This window comes from Pseudochaenichthys georgianus, chromosome 5 (assembly GCF_902827115.2).
Source record: "Pseudochaenichthys georgianus chromosome 5, fPseGeo1.2, whole genome shotgun sequence".
In the NCBI taxonomy this organism is placed as follows: domain Eukaryota; kingdom Metazoa; phylum Chordata; class Actinopteri; order Perciformes; family Channichthyidae; genus Pseudochaenichthys; species Pseudochaenichthys georgianus.
In genome coordinates, this window is record NC_047507.1 from 8,484,089 (window position 1) to 8,498,856 (window position 14,768).

Here is a 14,768-nt window from a genome sequence, read left to right on the forward strand (position 1 = left end):
CTATGACAGCCAGAAATTGGAAAGCAACATAATATACCTGACAGCAGTAAATACATCAAGAATATAGTTGCACCAGAGTGCACAAATTGTCATTCACATTGTCGTTATTGGGAAGAATGTCCATTATGAGATCAGGAATCATATTGTTATTTTGTATCGCCATACAAGACTGAAGGATCCTGGGATTTTATAATGTTGTTGAATGTGTGGCAATGTTGAAATGAACACTCAATGTGGCTCACTATAACCTGCAATCTCTCACAAAATCAGCCTTGAAAAAAGCCCTGACACAACGTAGTCCGAGGCTTCTCCATCAATAAGGGCCAGCTCCATCATTGTTAACAAACCAGCAGGGAATACTTTTCCCATTCTTCACACTCCCTGCTGAAGTCCTTCTGCCAGGTCTGTGAATTAGAATTAAAAAAAGCTGTGATGAAATACTCCTTGAACTGTATGCATTATGTGTTTGTGTGTTTTAAACCCTATACACATACCTGGTTACGTTGAGTATTTGTCCCTTCACATACATGGTGGCATCTATTTTCTCCTTGTTCTTATGTGGATGCAGGTCTGTCAACTCAAACCCAACGCCATGGTAGAACTGACCTGGAGGAAGATTATTTGTATAAAATAAGGAATCAGGAAACATAAAAAAAAGCTGCACAGTGATCGCATAATTAAAGGAAACTAGATCTTTACCTAGCAAACCATGAACCGAATCAGACAAGTGGTGGCTGTCCAGGTTGTAGAAACCCAGGTAGTCCTGTTGGTCGTGGCGTTCCTTCCAAACCTTTGTGTGTCTAATAACCTCAAATCTAACCGAGTGCTTCAGCGTCACTGTCAGGCTGCAGTTCTTAGTTAACCTGAGGTCCATACTGGAGGAGAGACAAAGGTAGTTAGGTGTATTTGTGATTCACAGGAGCCATGAAAAGCAGAGTGAAGATTTATTTTTCAATGCAATTTTAGGTCAATTTAGTTTTCAGTGTAAGACTATTAGAATATATTTACATACATTAACTCAATAAATGTTATTGAATCAATGGACATTTTAACACATTCTCATTTTAAACTAGAAAATCAGCAGATTAATTCCATACAAGATATTTTTACGAGCCAATAAAATGGCATGCAACTTAAAGTGGACCTATCATGCTATATTTGAAACATATATTGTAGAGCCATACCTATACAAAACATGTCTGTGAAGTTTTTTTTTCAAAATACCAAACAGTTCACCCATTGTAGCCATGCCTCATACTGCTCAAACCCCTCTTTTGAAGCCCTGTTAGAGAAACGCGGATCTTGGGTCCTTAGCTTGAAAAAAAAGAAGAAGAGGAGGCGGAGCTAATGCCTGATCAGAATTCTACCGGAGATAAATTTAAATTCTGCTGTGATAAAACGCCATCCTGTTTAAACCACGATTATTTTTGAAATAGTATGGAGCTCAAATGTTTTTTCTCTTGCAGGTTTATCACAAGGTGAGTTCTTTTTTTATTTCCTGCTTTTTAAACACATGTGCTCTTCAGTACAGGTTAGCTCTGAGTGTTAGCGGGGCTTGCTAATGTAAACAAAGATGAGATTACGTCCAAAACACGTCAGGCATTGTTTCTGATAGCAACTTTCTGTGGGTCCACTGCCGATTTGACGTCAGTTCGATGGAATCTGTATCCGCTCGTTGTACACCCGTTTTTTTAAAAGATTTGGGTACGGAGGAAAAGAGAGAGGGTTTTATTTTCTGACGCTGCGTGAGTTCCCCGACGCGCCGGGGACACATATGTATGTATAAAAGTGCATTTTGCATGATAGGTCCCCTTTAATTGATAAATCTATGTGCTCTGTCATCTTTGCCATGAATTTTTGAAGGTCTAAGCATAAGTATTTGTTTTGTGTTTTGACCGTAATTAAAAGTATTTCAAAAACATAAAATCAAAAGTTAAATAGAAACTTTCTTTACATTCATTTTAAAAAGCATTTTATCCTGGCATGACCAAAATGACAATATTCCTCCTATTACTTTTAGATAATTGTAAGGCAATGTTACTCACTTGGTTTCTTTGATAGAGGTTGTTTCGGACCACAGCAGCTTGACCTGCTTGCCTTCGTGGAAAACTGAGATTTCCTGCGTGCTCACCTCCAGCCTCACGCCCAGCTTCTGGTGGATGATACCAAAACGGCCAAAGTAGGTATTGATCTTACCATATGGATCAATTTTCTTCCTGCCGATAATTTGGCCGTTCACCACAAAGCCTGAAATAATGACAGGTTTTAGTTTGTTGGCCTTTCTTTGGTTTTTCACAAAAAAAGTAGAACTCACTCACTGTATTGGGTCTCTGACCAGGTTTGAAAACGGTTCCTGGTTTGTCGTTGATATTGAAGCATAGAGCCTCATCTCTGTCTGGCAGCTCTATCATGAAGTGAGGATCCCCGTCCGCCTGCACAAACATTAAGTGTCATGTCAGGAAAACAAGCTTGTATAAGAGTCAAACTCAAGTTTGTAACTATGTATTTAATACAATCTTAAGCAGCTCTAAAACCATTTACATTCCTCAGTGCAGCAGTGTGAGAAAAATAAAGCACTTTTTGAACATTAAGCATGTAACATGTCCACAGTAAGAGGCACAAAACACAAATATGAACCTGAATTAGCACAATATGTCCTATTTTACGACAGGAAATAAACAAATGTCACAAGATTCATAACCTTAGATCTGATATGGCAAACCGCTGTGTAATTATTACATTTGAAGATTTAAGTTAAGGTGACAGGGGAATGAATGCATTAATATGATATATTGATGTGATCGTAAACTGCTGCTGTATGAAAAGCTTACCCACTGCTACCACGGGAACTGCTACCACGGGAACTGCTACCACGGGAAACTGCTGCCACGGAACTGCCACCACGGGAACTGATGCCACGGGAACTGCTACTTGCACCACTACTGCCACTACTGGAACTGCGAGACCCAGCCTGAGATTTGGCGGCGATAGGACTCTGGAGTTGTATCCTACTGGCTGGAGAACCTGTTATGAAAAATAATGAATGCTTGTTGGGCCCAACATGCGATCAGAAGTCACATGATTACATTAAAAGTGATTGTCATACCTGTGTGTTTTTCTGCTTTCTGTCGCTGGTCTGTGAAAGTATAGAACACACACAAAACAAAGTTAGTTTATTGTCTTTGACATATTCTACATACACTTTTTGATTTAACCTATAATATAACAATAGGACGGTGGGTGGCACTACCACGGCCCAAAACTATAACATAAGAGCTGCAGCTTCAGAAACAATGTTGTCATCATTTTCCTTGTGTAGCATACGTAGCTATCAGATATTGTGACTATACATTTGATTGTATATTTCTTTAATGAAGGGTTGCATGTTTTTTAAATGACTTCACATAACGTTTATGTAGGTTATCGAATAAATACGGCTTCCAAGGGTTAAATCTGGCCAAACCTTTTCTAATTGTCTTCTCAATTATGACAGAGGCATCGTTATACAAAACATGACAGACAAACTAAGGGTAGCCCACAGATGGATCTAACACTGAATTCATGTGACTTCCTGTATATTCTTTGACGACTGCTTGAAACTGTCCGATTTGACGGCAGCTTTTTGCACCACGCCCTACTGCTTCCACCTGATCCCGTCCATTTCCACTTTGAATATTACCCTCAGTCAGTTTGTCAGCAATGAGAGGGCTGTCTGGTCCATCCTCAGTGTCAGGCTTAGTGACCACCATGGAAGTGAGAGGGGTGACGAAGCTGTATTGCACAGACATGTCCAGGGCCTTGGCAGTCCCAGTGCCTTTCTCCTGCTCAGTACCAATGTCACTGGCAGATTTAAAAAAAAGAGAGATTTGATAAGTGTTTTTTAATGACATTGGAGGCGCTAGGTGCAACAAAAATATGCACCATGAAATGATTTGAATTCCTTTGAATAATGTCATTATTGATGGAGAATCTTGCTTCAAATCCTGGACAGGTAGAGATAAAACTGACAGACACATTTCAAATGAACAGACCTTTTCTCGAGGAGCTGCTGGATGGTGAGGTAGGCCCACAGACGCTCAGAGAAATTCCCAAAGATGTACTCTTGCTCAGGGTAGATCAGATCTAAATTGATCTCACTGGCCTTTCCCTGTTCCTGAAAGTCTTCTTCAGACTTGAGAAGGAGGAGAAATGTTATGAGTTATTACTGACAGCTAAGTTATTTGTAGTTTTATTTGATAAAAACAAGACTGAGAGTCTAAAGCATCGCTAGCAGGGCTTTGAGGCTAAATGCTAACATGGTCACAATAACAGTGTTACAGGTAGCAAGCTATCATGCAAACATGTAGGGTACTTTTAAGCACAACGCATAACTGTAGTGTAGGGAATAACAATAGTTTTGAAGGTATTTGATTGTAAAACAAAGTATTTGACCAATTTAAATGTTGACCTGATGATTAAGCCTCGAGAAAAATGTAATGGACCATGTCAGTAGGATGGTTCCTTTTGGGATTATGACTTTATGTACAAAATTACATTAAAATCCACCAAAATGGTTGTATCTTTCAGTCTCAAAGTGAAGGACTGACCATCCTCCTAGCCTTGAAAAGTAAAAAAGGAACATGATAGCATAGTGAGTTAGACTACAGCAATCTACTTAAGTTACATTTCTTTAAAAATACTACACTTAGTATTGAATATTTAGTTACAGGAACTGTCTCGAGAAACAACTGCTATATAGAGCTTTTTCATGCTTATTGGCATATTACTGTCTATTCCTCACCCCCCTGAGCGAACACTTCCACCATGAAGTTGTCCAGGTCGTTGTCGGTCAGTCGACCCGCCACCACGATCTCTGAGCCGTTAAACAGCTGGCTGTAGTGGTTAGTCGTCAGGGAGTCCACTGCGTTCTCAGGATAGCGCAGGTCCACCTCCAAGAGCAGAGGGTTGGCCACCTCCTCATAGAAACCCTGCAACAAGGACATACTCCAAATCAGGCCTTGTCTGTTCCCTATTGTTTGGGAATATGACAAATATTCCCAACCTTGCATGGACATTATCATTATTTAGTTTGATCTTTATCCAAACCTGGAGTTGTACGGCTGCATCCGAACCCTCATAGATCCTGCGGGCTACTCCCTTGTTTTGTTTGCTCATCACATCCAGGAAGGAGTATACCACATCATTTCCGAATCCAAGACAGAACATAGACATCTTCCCGTTGATAGCAGAGCGCACATTCTCCTGAATCTTTGCAAGTCTTGATTCCCCTACATGCAGAAACATTGTGTTATTTCTAAGCATGCAATAAAAGCATTGTGATTTCCACAAGATAGTTACTCAGCAAAGTTGTACGATATTTGAAGAGTAATTTAGAAAAAGGTAATCTTCATTGGGTATTTTTTGAAAAATGGGTGTTTCAGACATAAATCAGTAAGAACAAATCCCTTTTGACTTTCTGACACCCCTAATTCAAAATGCTTATGCAGAATGCACAAATCTTATTATAATCTTCAAATCAAGACATCTTACCGCTGTTGGGCATCCCGTCAGTCAGTAAAATAATCATATCTGTACTCCTTTCTGGCAGGTTCATATATTTTCTTTCTTTCTCCAGCATTTTCACTGCCCTCAGTACAGCGCCATTGATATCGGTGGCTGAAAAGAAATAATACAATGAGCAGGTGAACATGAACATTTCCTGAGATAAATTACAACCTAGGAAACAAAGTAACAATCCTCAATAGGAATAGTATAGCATTTTCTACAACATTTATTTTCTTTGTGAATCTTAGATGAGATGAGCAATAACACTGCTGTCAACTCACTTTAAAGCAACAGTCAGTATCATGGTGTTATGGGAGTGAGTCTTTCTCCCTTGTTGACAAATTGTAAAATGTGTAAATATTTAAAGGTCCCATGCGGGTGCAGGTGCTAGTGTAACGGTGGTGGACTCATCATAACAGAGTGGGCGAGCTAACCAATCAGAGCACACTGGGCTCACAGGGAGGGGGGGGGGCAGGAGCTCCAACAAGCCGTTTAGGACAGAGAGTGAATACACATGCTATACAGAGATGCTGTATGAGAAACCACTGTGATTTTGGAACATTGAACAATGTAAATCTATTCTAGTAAACCTCAACAATGGAATTATGATCAGTAGAAATGGCCATGACATGGGACCTTTAAATTAATCTGATTAGGAAATGCACATCAAATATGGCATACAAGTTGGTACCACATGTTTTCTTCTTACATCCATTGTCTCTTATCTTCTTGACGTAGGCAATGGCTTCAGTCACATTTGTCTGTGTAGCTTTGGTAAGATAGTTCTTCCAGGTGATAATTTGATTGTCAAACAGGATAAGGGCAAAGTGGTCCTCTTCGTGGAGGTCTTTCAGAATGGCAACAAGTGCATCGCGGGTCTGCAAAGGTACCGAAATTAACATATGAAGACATACAAAACAGTGATTGATTGATACATTTTATTTTCGAACAAGTAAAATAAAAATTACAAAACAAAACAAATGTTGCAGTGCATAGTCATGTAAGAGAAATCTAAACAAAAAATGACATTTACAACAACAACGATTAGCAACATAAACAGTGCCACATTAGTGTTCGAAAAGGAGCGAGAAGAAGTATTAACTTTTAATTCTATTTAATCTCACCCCCTTAAAGTGATGAGGGGGGTGAATACAGTATGGATTTCACTGACACAAAAAGCATTTTTACCTGACGCAGCTTTTGTCCACTCATTGATCCACTCCTGTCAATCACAAACACCACATTTCTTTGGGACTCTGGGCAGGTCAGGAGGAGCGAAAGAAGTGCACAAAGTATCCGTTCAAAATCTGAAGGGAAATAAAGCACTTGTTTAAGGCTATTATGAATATATAATACCAGGCCAAAGCTATGCTAACATTCAAAGGAATATGGAAGTAAAACTAAGATCAGGAGTAAAGCTTCTTTTTAAAAGGGATCTTTCAGAATGTTGAAATAAGATAAGATAAACGTTTATTGATCCCCAGTGTTTTAAGCAGCAACGGTAACAAGATAGAACAACAACCTCTGGTTGGACAGGGGCAGCAAATCAAAGTACTTCTAGCCAGCTCAAAGAAAGACCCCACCTCAAAAAAATATTAGTTAAATTGGACCTATCATGCTATATTTGAATAATATATTGTAGGGTCATACCTATATAAAACATGTCTGTGAAGTCTTTTTTTCAAAATACCAAACAGATCATGCCTTTTAGCCATGCCTCATTTCGCTCTATTTGCTCTATTCCAGCCCTGTTGTTGCAAGGGCTGATTCTGTGGCAAATGAGCTGCAGCTGACCTCGCCCCCCTGCAAAGGAGGGGGGCGAGGCACGAGCGTCATGTTACCATGCTGTTACCATGCTGTTACCATGCTGTTACCATGCTGTTACCATGCCACAGCAACCTCTCATTCCCCTGATAGGTGGAGAGTTGCCCATATAGGCGGAGCGCCCCGTTTCTGACGTCAGAACAATTTCAAATCTGGATCAGTCTGTATCAGATCCTTTGCAGCCCCGTTTTTAGAGATTTGGGTATGGAGGAAAAGAGAGAGGGTTGTGTGTTCTGACACTTGGTGAGTTCCCTGACACACCGGGGACACATAGTCATGTATAAAAGACGTACACAAGTGTATTTTGCATGATAGGCCCTTTAAAGTGTATTTTAAGAATATTTTAACCTAATGGATGACAGCTCTTTTTGAAGAGGAACTTATGTTAACTTCAGAGCGTCGAGATCCTATGACAAAAACAATAATGTTTACCTCGCAAAACCCGGAAGGACACTATTCACCAAAGTAGCATAATAACACAAACAAACTTACCAATTGGGCACAGGCGAACCAGCAACATCTGTATTTTGTGAGGTAAAATTGTTGTTTTTGTCAACAAGTCTCGATTGATATAACGGCCTATGCTTCTCCCTATAGGGAAAGCTGTTCGACAAGAAGGTAACGCAATATTTAAAAAAAGCAAACAGACTGAAATAGTTTTTTATGGAGGGATTCTTTTAAAGGGCAAAAATGTGTTTTGCTGATGCGTTCTTCCAAAACAACATTGCTTTGCTTCAGTACTCCTGTTTCTCTAAACGTGGGACGTGATGAATGCAATCTAATGTAGGTAGAATAAGGTAAGTACTTCATAAAATCTGAACAATCCCTTTAAACCTCATTTAAAAATGCTGTAAGCTATCCAAAAGTCTATTTAGGCTTTGCTCCTCTAACTTATAATATTGTGAGTCTTATGTGCTGCTGAAAAGTCTTTGCTGGCTCCTGACCTGAACTTCCCCGAGGCCCTTTTTTCGTTTCACATCGTACTTGATGATGAAATCTCCTTCAATGATGGTGCCTTCACATCCTGGACATTTCCTCTGCTGATCCAGCGTTGGAGAGAAAGAGATGTGTGCCTGAGAGCCAAAAAATATAGATTTCATGAAATTATTGGAGACATCATTATTGCTTAAATTCATCATAATGTTCAGAAGCTTAGAAATCTGTCTACCTTTGTGTCTGTGACGGTTTTCTTCACCAGGGGGAGCAGCTCGTTGGAGAGGAAGGTTGCAGTGGTTTCAACAAAAGCAATACCCTGAGGCTCATAGATGTTTGTCACAATCTGTCTCAACACACACACACACACACACAACACACACACACACACACACACACACACACACACACACACACACACACACACACACACACACACACACACACACACACACACACACACACACACACACACACACACACACACACACACACACAGGCACACGTTATCACTGAGGCAGATCAAGTGTGGACAGGCAGCTTTCCAGCTCCTCCTGACCAGTATGTTGTTATGACGTCGAATAGAGGAAGAGATCATGTCCAACCTGGAAGTCCTGCACCGGTTGCTCTGGTTTAACTCGGGTCAGAATCTCATACTGGCCCAGTTTCCTCTGAAGGAGCTCCTCGTAGGTCAGAACGAAAGTCACGCTGCTGTTGGCGGCGATATTAACAGAGACTGAAAACTTCTCCATCTTTCTTCCAGAAGCCCTGTAATGATGGAAGTGTGTTACTTTAATATTCACACTACAACGGGTTCACTGTAAAATGTTTCAGTCCAACATACTTCACCAGTCCAGCAGTCTGTCCAGAGGAAACAGCCTTCTCATATTGTTTCTTAGCTTTCTCTTTCTCCTTTACATCTCCAATGTACATTTGACCATCGATTTCCCTGTGAGGAAGAAAGAGACAGTTAAAAAATATGCTGGAGAAAGTTTTTAGATACCACACTGTAAAAAAAAGAATTCTATCCAAATATTTGAGAAGCTGGAACTATAAAAAATGACTTCAATCGTTATCAAAAATATTTGACAAATTATGGTCTGTCAATATATCAAACAAGCAATAGATGTGCTTCCTTTTCATAGGTTTTAAAATCTTAATATGTAAAAGTAATAGAGAATGAAGTTATCAAATAATTTAAGTGGAGGAAAAAGCTCAATATTTAATCCAGTATTGGAGTAGATAGTGGCATGAGATTAAAAAACAAGTTCTTTCAAATTGTACTAAAACACTACATTGAACCACCATCTGTGTTCACAGTTAAAAGACATTTGGACTGACATGCTGAAGTTGGCGATGAAGGCAGTTTTGGGCAGGTCCACCTCGAAGAATATTTCCTGGGAGGAGTTAGCTCTGTTCAGAGCCTTGGAGGTCATGACGGTGTGGGCGAAACGTAACGTCACGGTGCAGTCCACCCTCACGCTGTACACCTCCACCATCTGAAAGGGATGAACACAGTTTCATCCTGCCTCAGTTACCGTCATTCTCCATCTGTCCACCAGATGCCCTCAGACTTTCCTACTTCCCTTGTCTGTCCTGCATTAACCTCTTCCCCTCCCCACTTTCCCTTCTAAGCCCCGCAGTATTAACCCAGCCCTTTTTCTACTCACGCACTGTCACATTGTTCCCTGTCCTTCTCTGTCGGCTCCATTCCTGTTTCACCGGGACCATCATTAAGATCTGTTCATTCTTGCCTCCAACCAGTAAAGCCTTTGTTTTTTCTTGTTTGCCAATAAATCATTAAAACCCTCCTGTCACCTGGTATGTCTGCTTTATGGCTCTCACCCCACAAAATAAAATTTGACACAAAATACCCAAAACCTGTCATGCTGAATATAATACGATGATATGATGATACTTTAAGTTCAGTTTAAGTCTGAATTTATTCTTGCACCACAGAAACTCCAATTGCATCATCCACAGGGACACATAAGAAACAAAGCAACAGACACTTAACGTCACATTATAATCACAAGAGAATTTCCCATTTGATGTGGGATTTAACTCTGTTTTCAAATAAAGGATTTCAACCTCAGATCAAATGTAAGTTTAAGGGTTGAGTAAAATGCTTTCTAAACAGGAAACAACATCAATAAGTCATACCCACAACCAATATTAAAACATGATATCACAGCAAGATCAGTGGCTAAGACAACTGGCAGCTGCTTGTTGTCTCTCTACTGAGTTGCGCATCGGATGTCATGAGAATTGTCCCCTTAATGGAAAATTCATGTCACACAACCCAGATAGGTCAGTGTTATGTAAACACAATGTGAGATGGAACTTTTGCAGATAGGAATAAAAGCTCAGAGGGACAAAAATCACTTCCCACATGTTTATTGTCTCCACAGAGAGGAATACATGCATGCCAATCGGCACTGTGTGGGAAAGAGTGCATGGACATCTGGAAGCAATGAGCTTTATACAAAATGTGGACTTGATTTTTCAGACAGTAACAATGGCACTACTGTGAGATAGAAGCTACCAGTTCCAGATTTCACAATGACTTTCCAGTGATTGAACCTGATACAACTGGTTACTTACATTTGCAGGGGTTGTGCTTCGTTTCTGTAGAGGAAAAAGAGACACAAATATAATTTATGAGATTATTTTTACAATCAACATTACAGGGTGAAAGGAACATATAAACACAGCTGAGTACTTTATATTACTGCAAGTCATTTTAATTGTTGTACCTTTATTGACCTGGGGCCCATAGCTTCTTTTGTTTCCTGGTAAACAACAAAGTATGACAACATGGTTATTAAAAAAGGAACAGCAGGCTTGGGAAGAAATGTCCACCTAATAAATGATGGTTTGCTTTCATAACCAATACTGCTTTAGTAGACATTTGTCATCTTCTAATCTTCATCATTTGTTATGAACATGGCCTTTACAAAATGTATTTTACAATTATAGAGAATAATACGAAAGCAAGGTGTGGCAAAAATAATCTGATGAAGGATTGAAATAGTGTGGGAAAAGAGTTGTGGATCTAAGGTCACGCAAATCACAAGCTGGCAGAAATCAACGAGTAACGGCAGGTACACTGGCAGCAACATACTGTAGATAGATCTGTCATAACGTTAATGTAATCACATGACAGAGAAGCGTAGGTGGGAAGAGGGGACACACAACGAAAGGAGGGAGAAGGGCAGGCATCACAATGACACACCTTCTTCTTAATGCACTATTTCTTGTAACTGCATTGATTGGGCTATAGAAACACGCAGTAGAAACATGGTGTTTCCCTATTCTTTTCAGGTTCATATGTGTGTGTTGTGCTTCTACTGTGACATGTCAATATGATTTAATGTTCATGTTCAAATAACTAACTTTGCTTTGAAAGGAAAAGGTTCAGATGTTAGGTTTTTTTTATGTTCAGCAGTCTGAAGATATGACTTGAAATTAGCCGGAATCTCATTCAAATGTATCTTTTAAAATAGTTATTACGAAAAAAGTAACATCACTCCCCCAATAAAAAAAGACTAAGCTGGGTTTTTTGCAAGTTTTAAACATAATTTCTTTCAGCTATAAAAGCTTAAGTGTTCCTGGAGATGCTCGCGTCTCTAAAGCTTTGGCACCGTTTGCATTAGATTTCCTGAGGAGCTCTTTCAGGGATGATTGGCAAAGGACCAAATCCACCTATAGCCAAGAAGAAAATACCAACACGCCCTGAGCATATACCACCTTATTTATGTGGCTTGTTGTTTGTTTACATTTTAGAGATTGCCAAACCTCTCCAATAACAAAAACACATTCCTTAGAGAAAAGGGGTTTTCATTATTATGACAAGAGATAATGTGCAAAAAGCCAATTGTCTTTGTCGTTAAATAATAATTTTCAAATCTTTATTTATCAGAACATTTCATTCTTCTGGCAATACTTGCTTTGTAAAATTGTTTTCTGTAAATAAGATTCAGCAGATTCAGAAACGTTTAGGTTATGTTTAAATAATCAAGTAATTAAATATATTTATTTATGAATCAATCGATTCAAGTTAATTTATATAGCACATAGTGGTCTTTAAGAATATAAAATAAAATAGAAGATGAATCAAACTAAATATAACATAAATATAAGAAGTCAGTGAGTGTGCAATAATAAGATAAAACAGATATATAAACATACAAACTTGTACAGTAAAATGACAATAAAAGATCAATAAAAAAAGTAAAATTTGATATAAACAAAGGAAGTCAGTGCGACTGTCGTTCAGAGAGACGAGTCAAACAGTCTGATGGCCTAAGGCAGAAATGACTTCCTGTGGTGCATCTTGGGGGAATGACCGTATGATGGACAGTTCACTTATTGTTTTTTGTAAAGGAGTACACTGGCAGACTCAGGCTGACTGAGGGGCAGGGGCAGAAAAAAGGGGCACCAAAACAAGTGAAGAGTTTACCAGAGGTCATAACAACAATTATCAGCTATGCCAGAAGGACTTGGCCTGTTATGAATGTATGAGTGAAATGCACGCTGGTAACATTTCAAAGGTAACACATTTTTAATGAAGCAGCATGAAGACTGTTGCCTCTGATGATGTTACATGTCGTGAGCATGTAAAATCAAAGAGTCACTTAGGGAACAAGACCATTAATGTCTCCTCCCCATACTATTCATAATGCATCTCAGGATCACTGACTTTCTAAACTCTGATGTTGACAAACATATCCATTCAATGCAGAAAACTTAATTTCGTTCACTTAAATAAACCTGCATCTCTGGTATACTAGTTGAACCTGAAATGAACCTGAAATCAGCAAAATATGAATCCTTAAAGTAAAAATACTGCACACTGGAAATACTCTATTTCAGTAAAAGTCATGCATTAAAAACACTATTCATGTAAAAGTTATACATATAATCAGATAATGTAGCCTACTTAAAGTCTCAAAAGTAAGCATTGTGCCGTTTCCTGACTGCGTGTTATGGCCTACTATGATGTTGTCAGACTTATTAAGGAGAATATAAAATATCTATGACCGAAAGAACGAGATCGCGGATACAAGCGGCCGAGATGGGTTTCCTCCGCCGGGTGGCTGGTGTCTCCCTTAGAGATAAGGTGAGAAGTTCGGTCATCAGGGAGGGACTCGGAGTTGAGCCGCTCCTCCTTCGCGTCGAAAGAAGCCAGTTGAGGTGGTTCGGGCACCTAGTTAGGATGCCACCTGGGCGCCTCCCTAGGGAGGTGTTCCAGGCACGTCCAGCTGGGAAGAGACCAAGGGGTAGACCTAGGACCAGGTGGAGGGATTATATCTCTTCGCTGGCCTGGGAGCGCCTTGGGATCCCCCAGTCAGAGCTGGTTGATGTCGCCAGGGAAAAGAAAGTTTGGGGCTCTCTGCTGGAACTGCTACCCCCGCGACCCGACCACGGATAAGCGGGAGAAGATGGATGGATGGATGGATGGATAAAATATCTTCTTATGAGATGTTGTGAAGTATAAAGTTGTATGCTAAGAAAATAGCAAAAGTAGCCTGCCTTGATTTGTAGGCTACCCAAGAACAGCACTTGCGTAGATTTACTCCGTTACTTAAGTTTCAACCAATGATGACAGGACATGGATCACGTATAAATAGTAAGGAAGAATAGTTTCGATAGTTAGACTTAGAATATTGTTTTTATCGGATCTATTCACGTGTTTTCAAATCGGAAATTCGGGAAATCCAAATAACCCGGAAAAATCACATCCCTGTATTTTGCTATTTGCACAGCTTTGATAAATATGCCCTCTAAACAGATATTACTTTTTCTATTTGTATTCCTGGGGAAACACTGTTGCTGCTACTAGACCTACAAAACACGCATCTTTAAAACTCCACCGACTGATCGCGAGGGACAACACAGCCATTTGTGCACATGCCAATGGACAAATTATACACATGCAACCTATTTCAAATACCTGTGTCGGATCATCTCCGCGAGAAACCACCAGAGCTCCTTGAGCCTGAGTTGGGAGAAATATGCAAACACAAAACCACAGCAGCATGACTCTCCACGGTGCAGGCATGGCTGGGAAACAGAGGAGCCTCTGCACTGACATTGCTGAAAACAAGTAAATAGGGAATTCGAGGCATGTGGGAATCAAGACTTCCCACAAGACTTTTTACTCCACCCACGCAACTCAGGAGGAGGGACCCCCTCAGTAGCGTGGTGTTATTGAGTGTGTGTGCGTCAGTGCTTCCCGTAAAAAGGCCTACAAGTGCATGTGCGGGAAACTCATCAACTCAAATTATACAAATCTAGTCAAGACTTGTTTAGCCAGTGGGAGTTCTTACGTCTGTGTTTACATGTGTTCACTACAAGTTTAAAGGGCATGTGCATAGATGTATGCATTTCTTCTACATTATACAAATATATTGACCATAAGTCTTACAATTATTGCTGTACATGTTGGTATTCTTTAGGTTGAA

General features: G+C 39.8%; 1 pseudogene; it reads right to left on the bottom strand.

The window, feature by feature from the left end:
- Positions 1-215: 215 nt before the first annotated feature.
- Positions 216-14,427, bottom strand: LOC117446911 (inter-alpha-trypsin inhibitor heavy chain H3-like; annotated as a pseudogene).
- Positions 14,428-14,768: the final 341 nt, after the last annotated feature.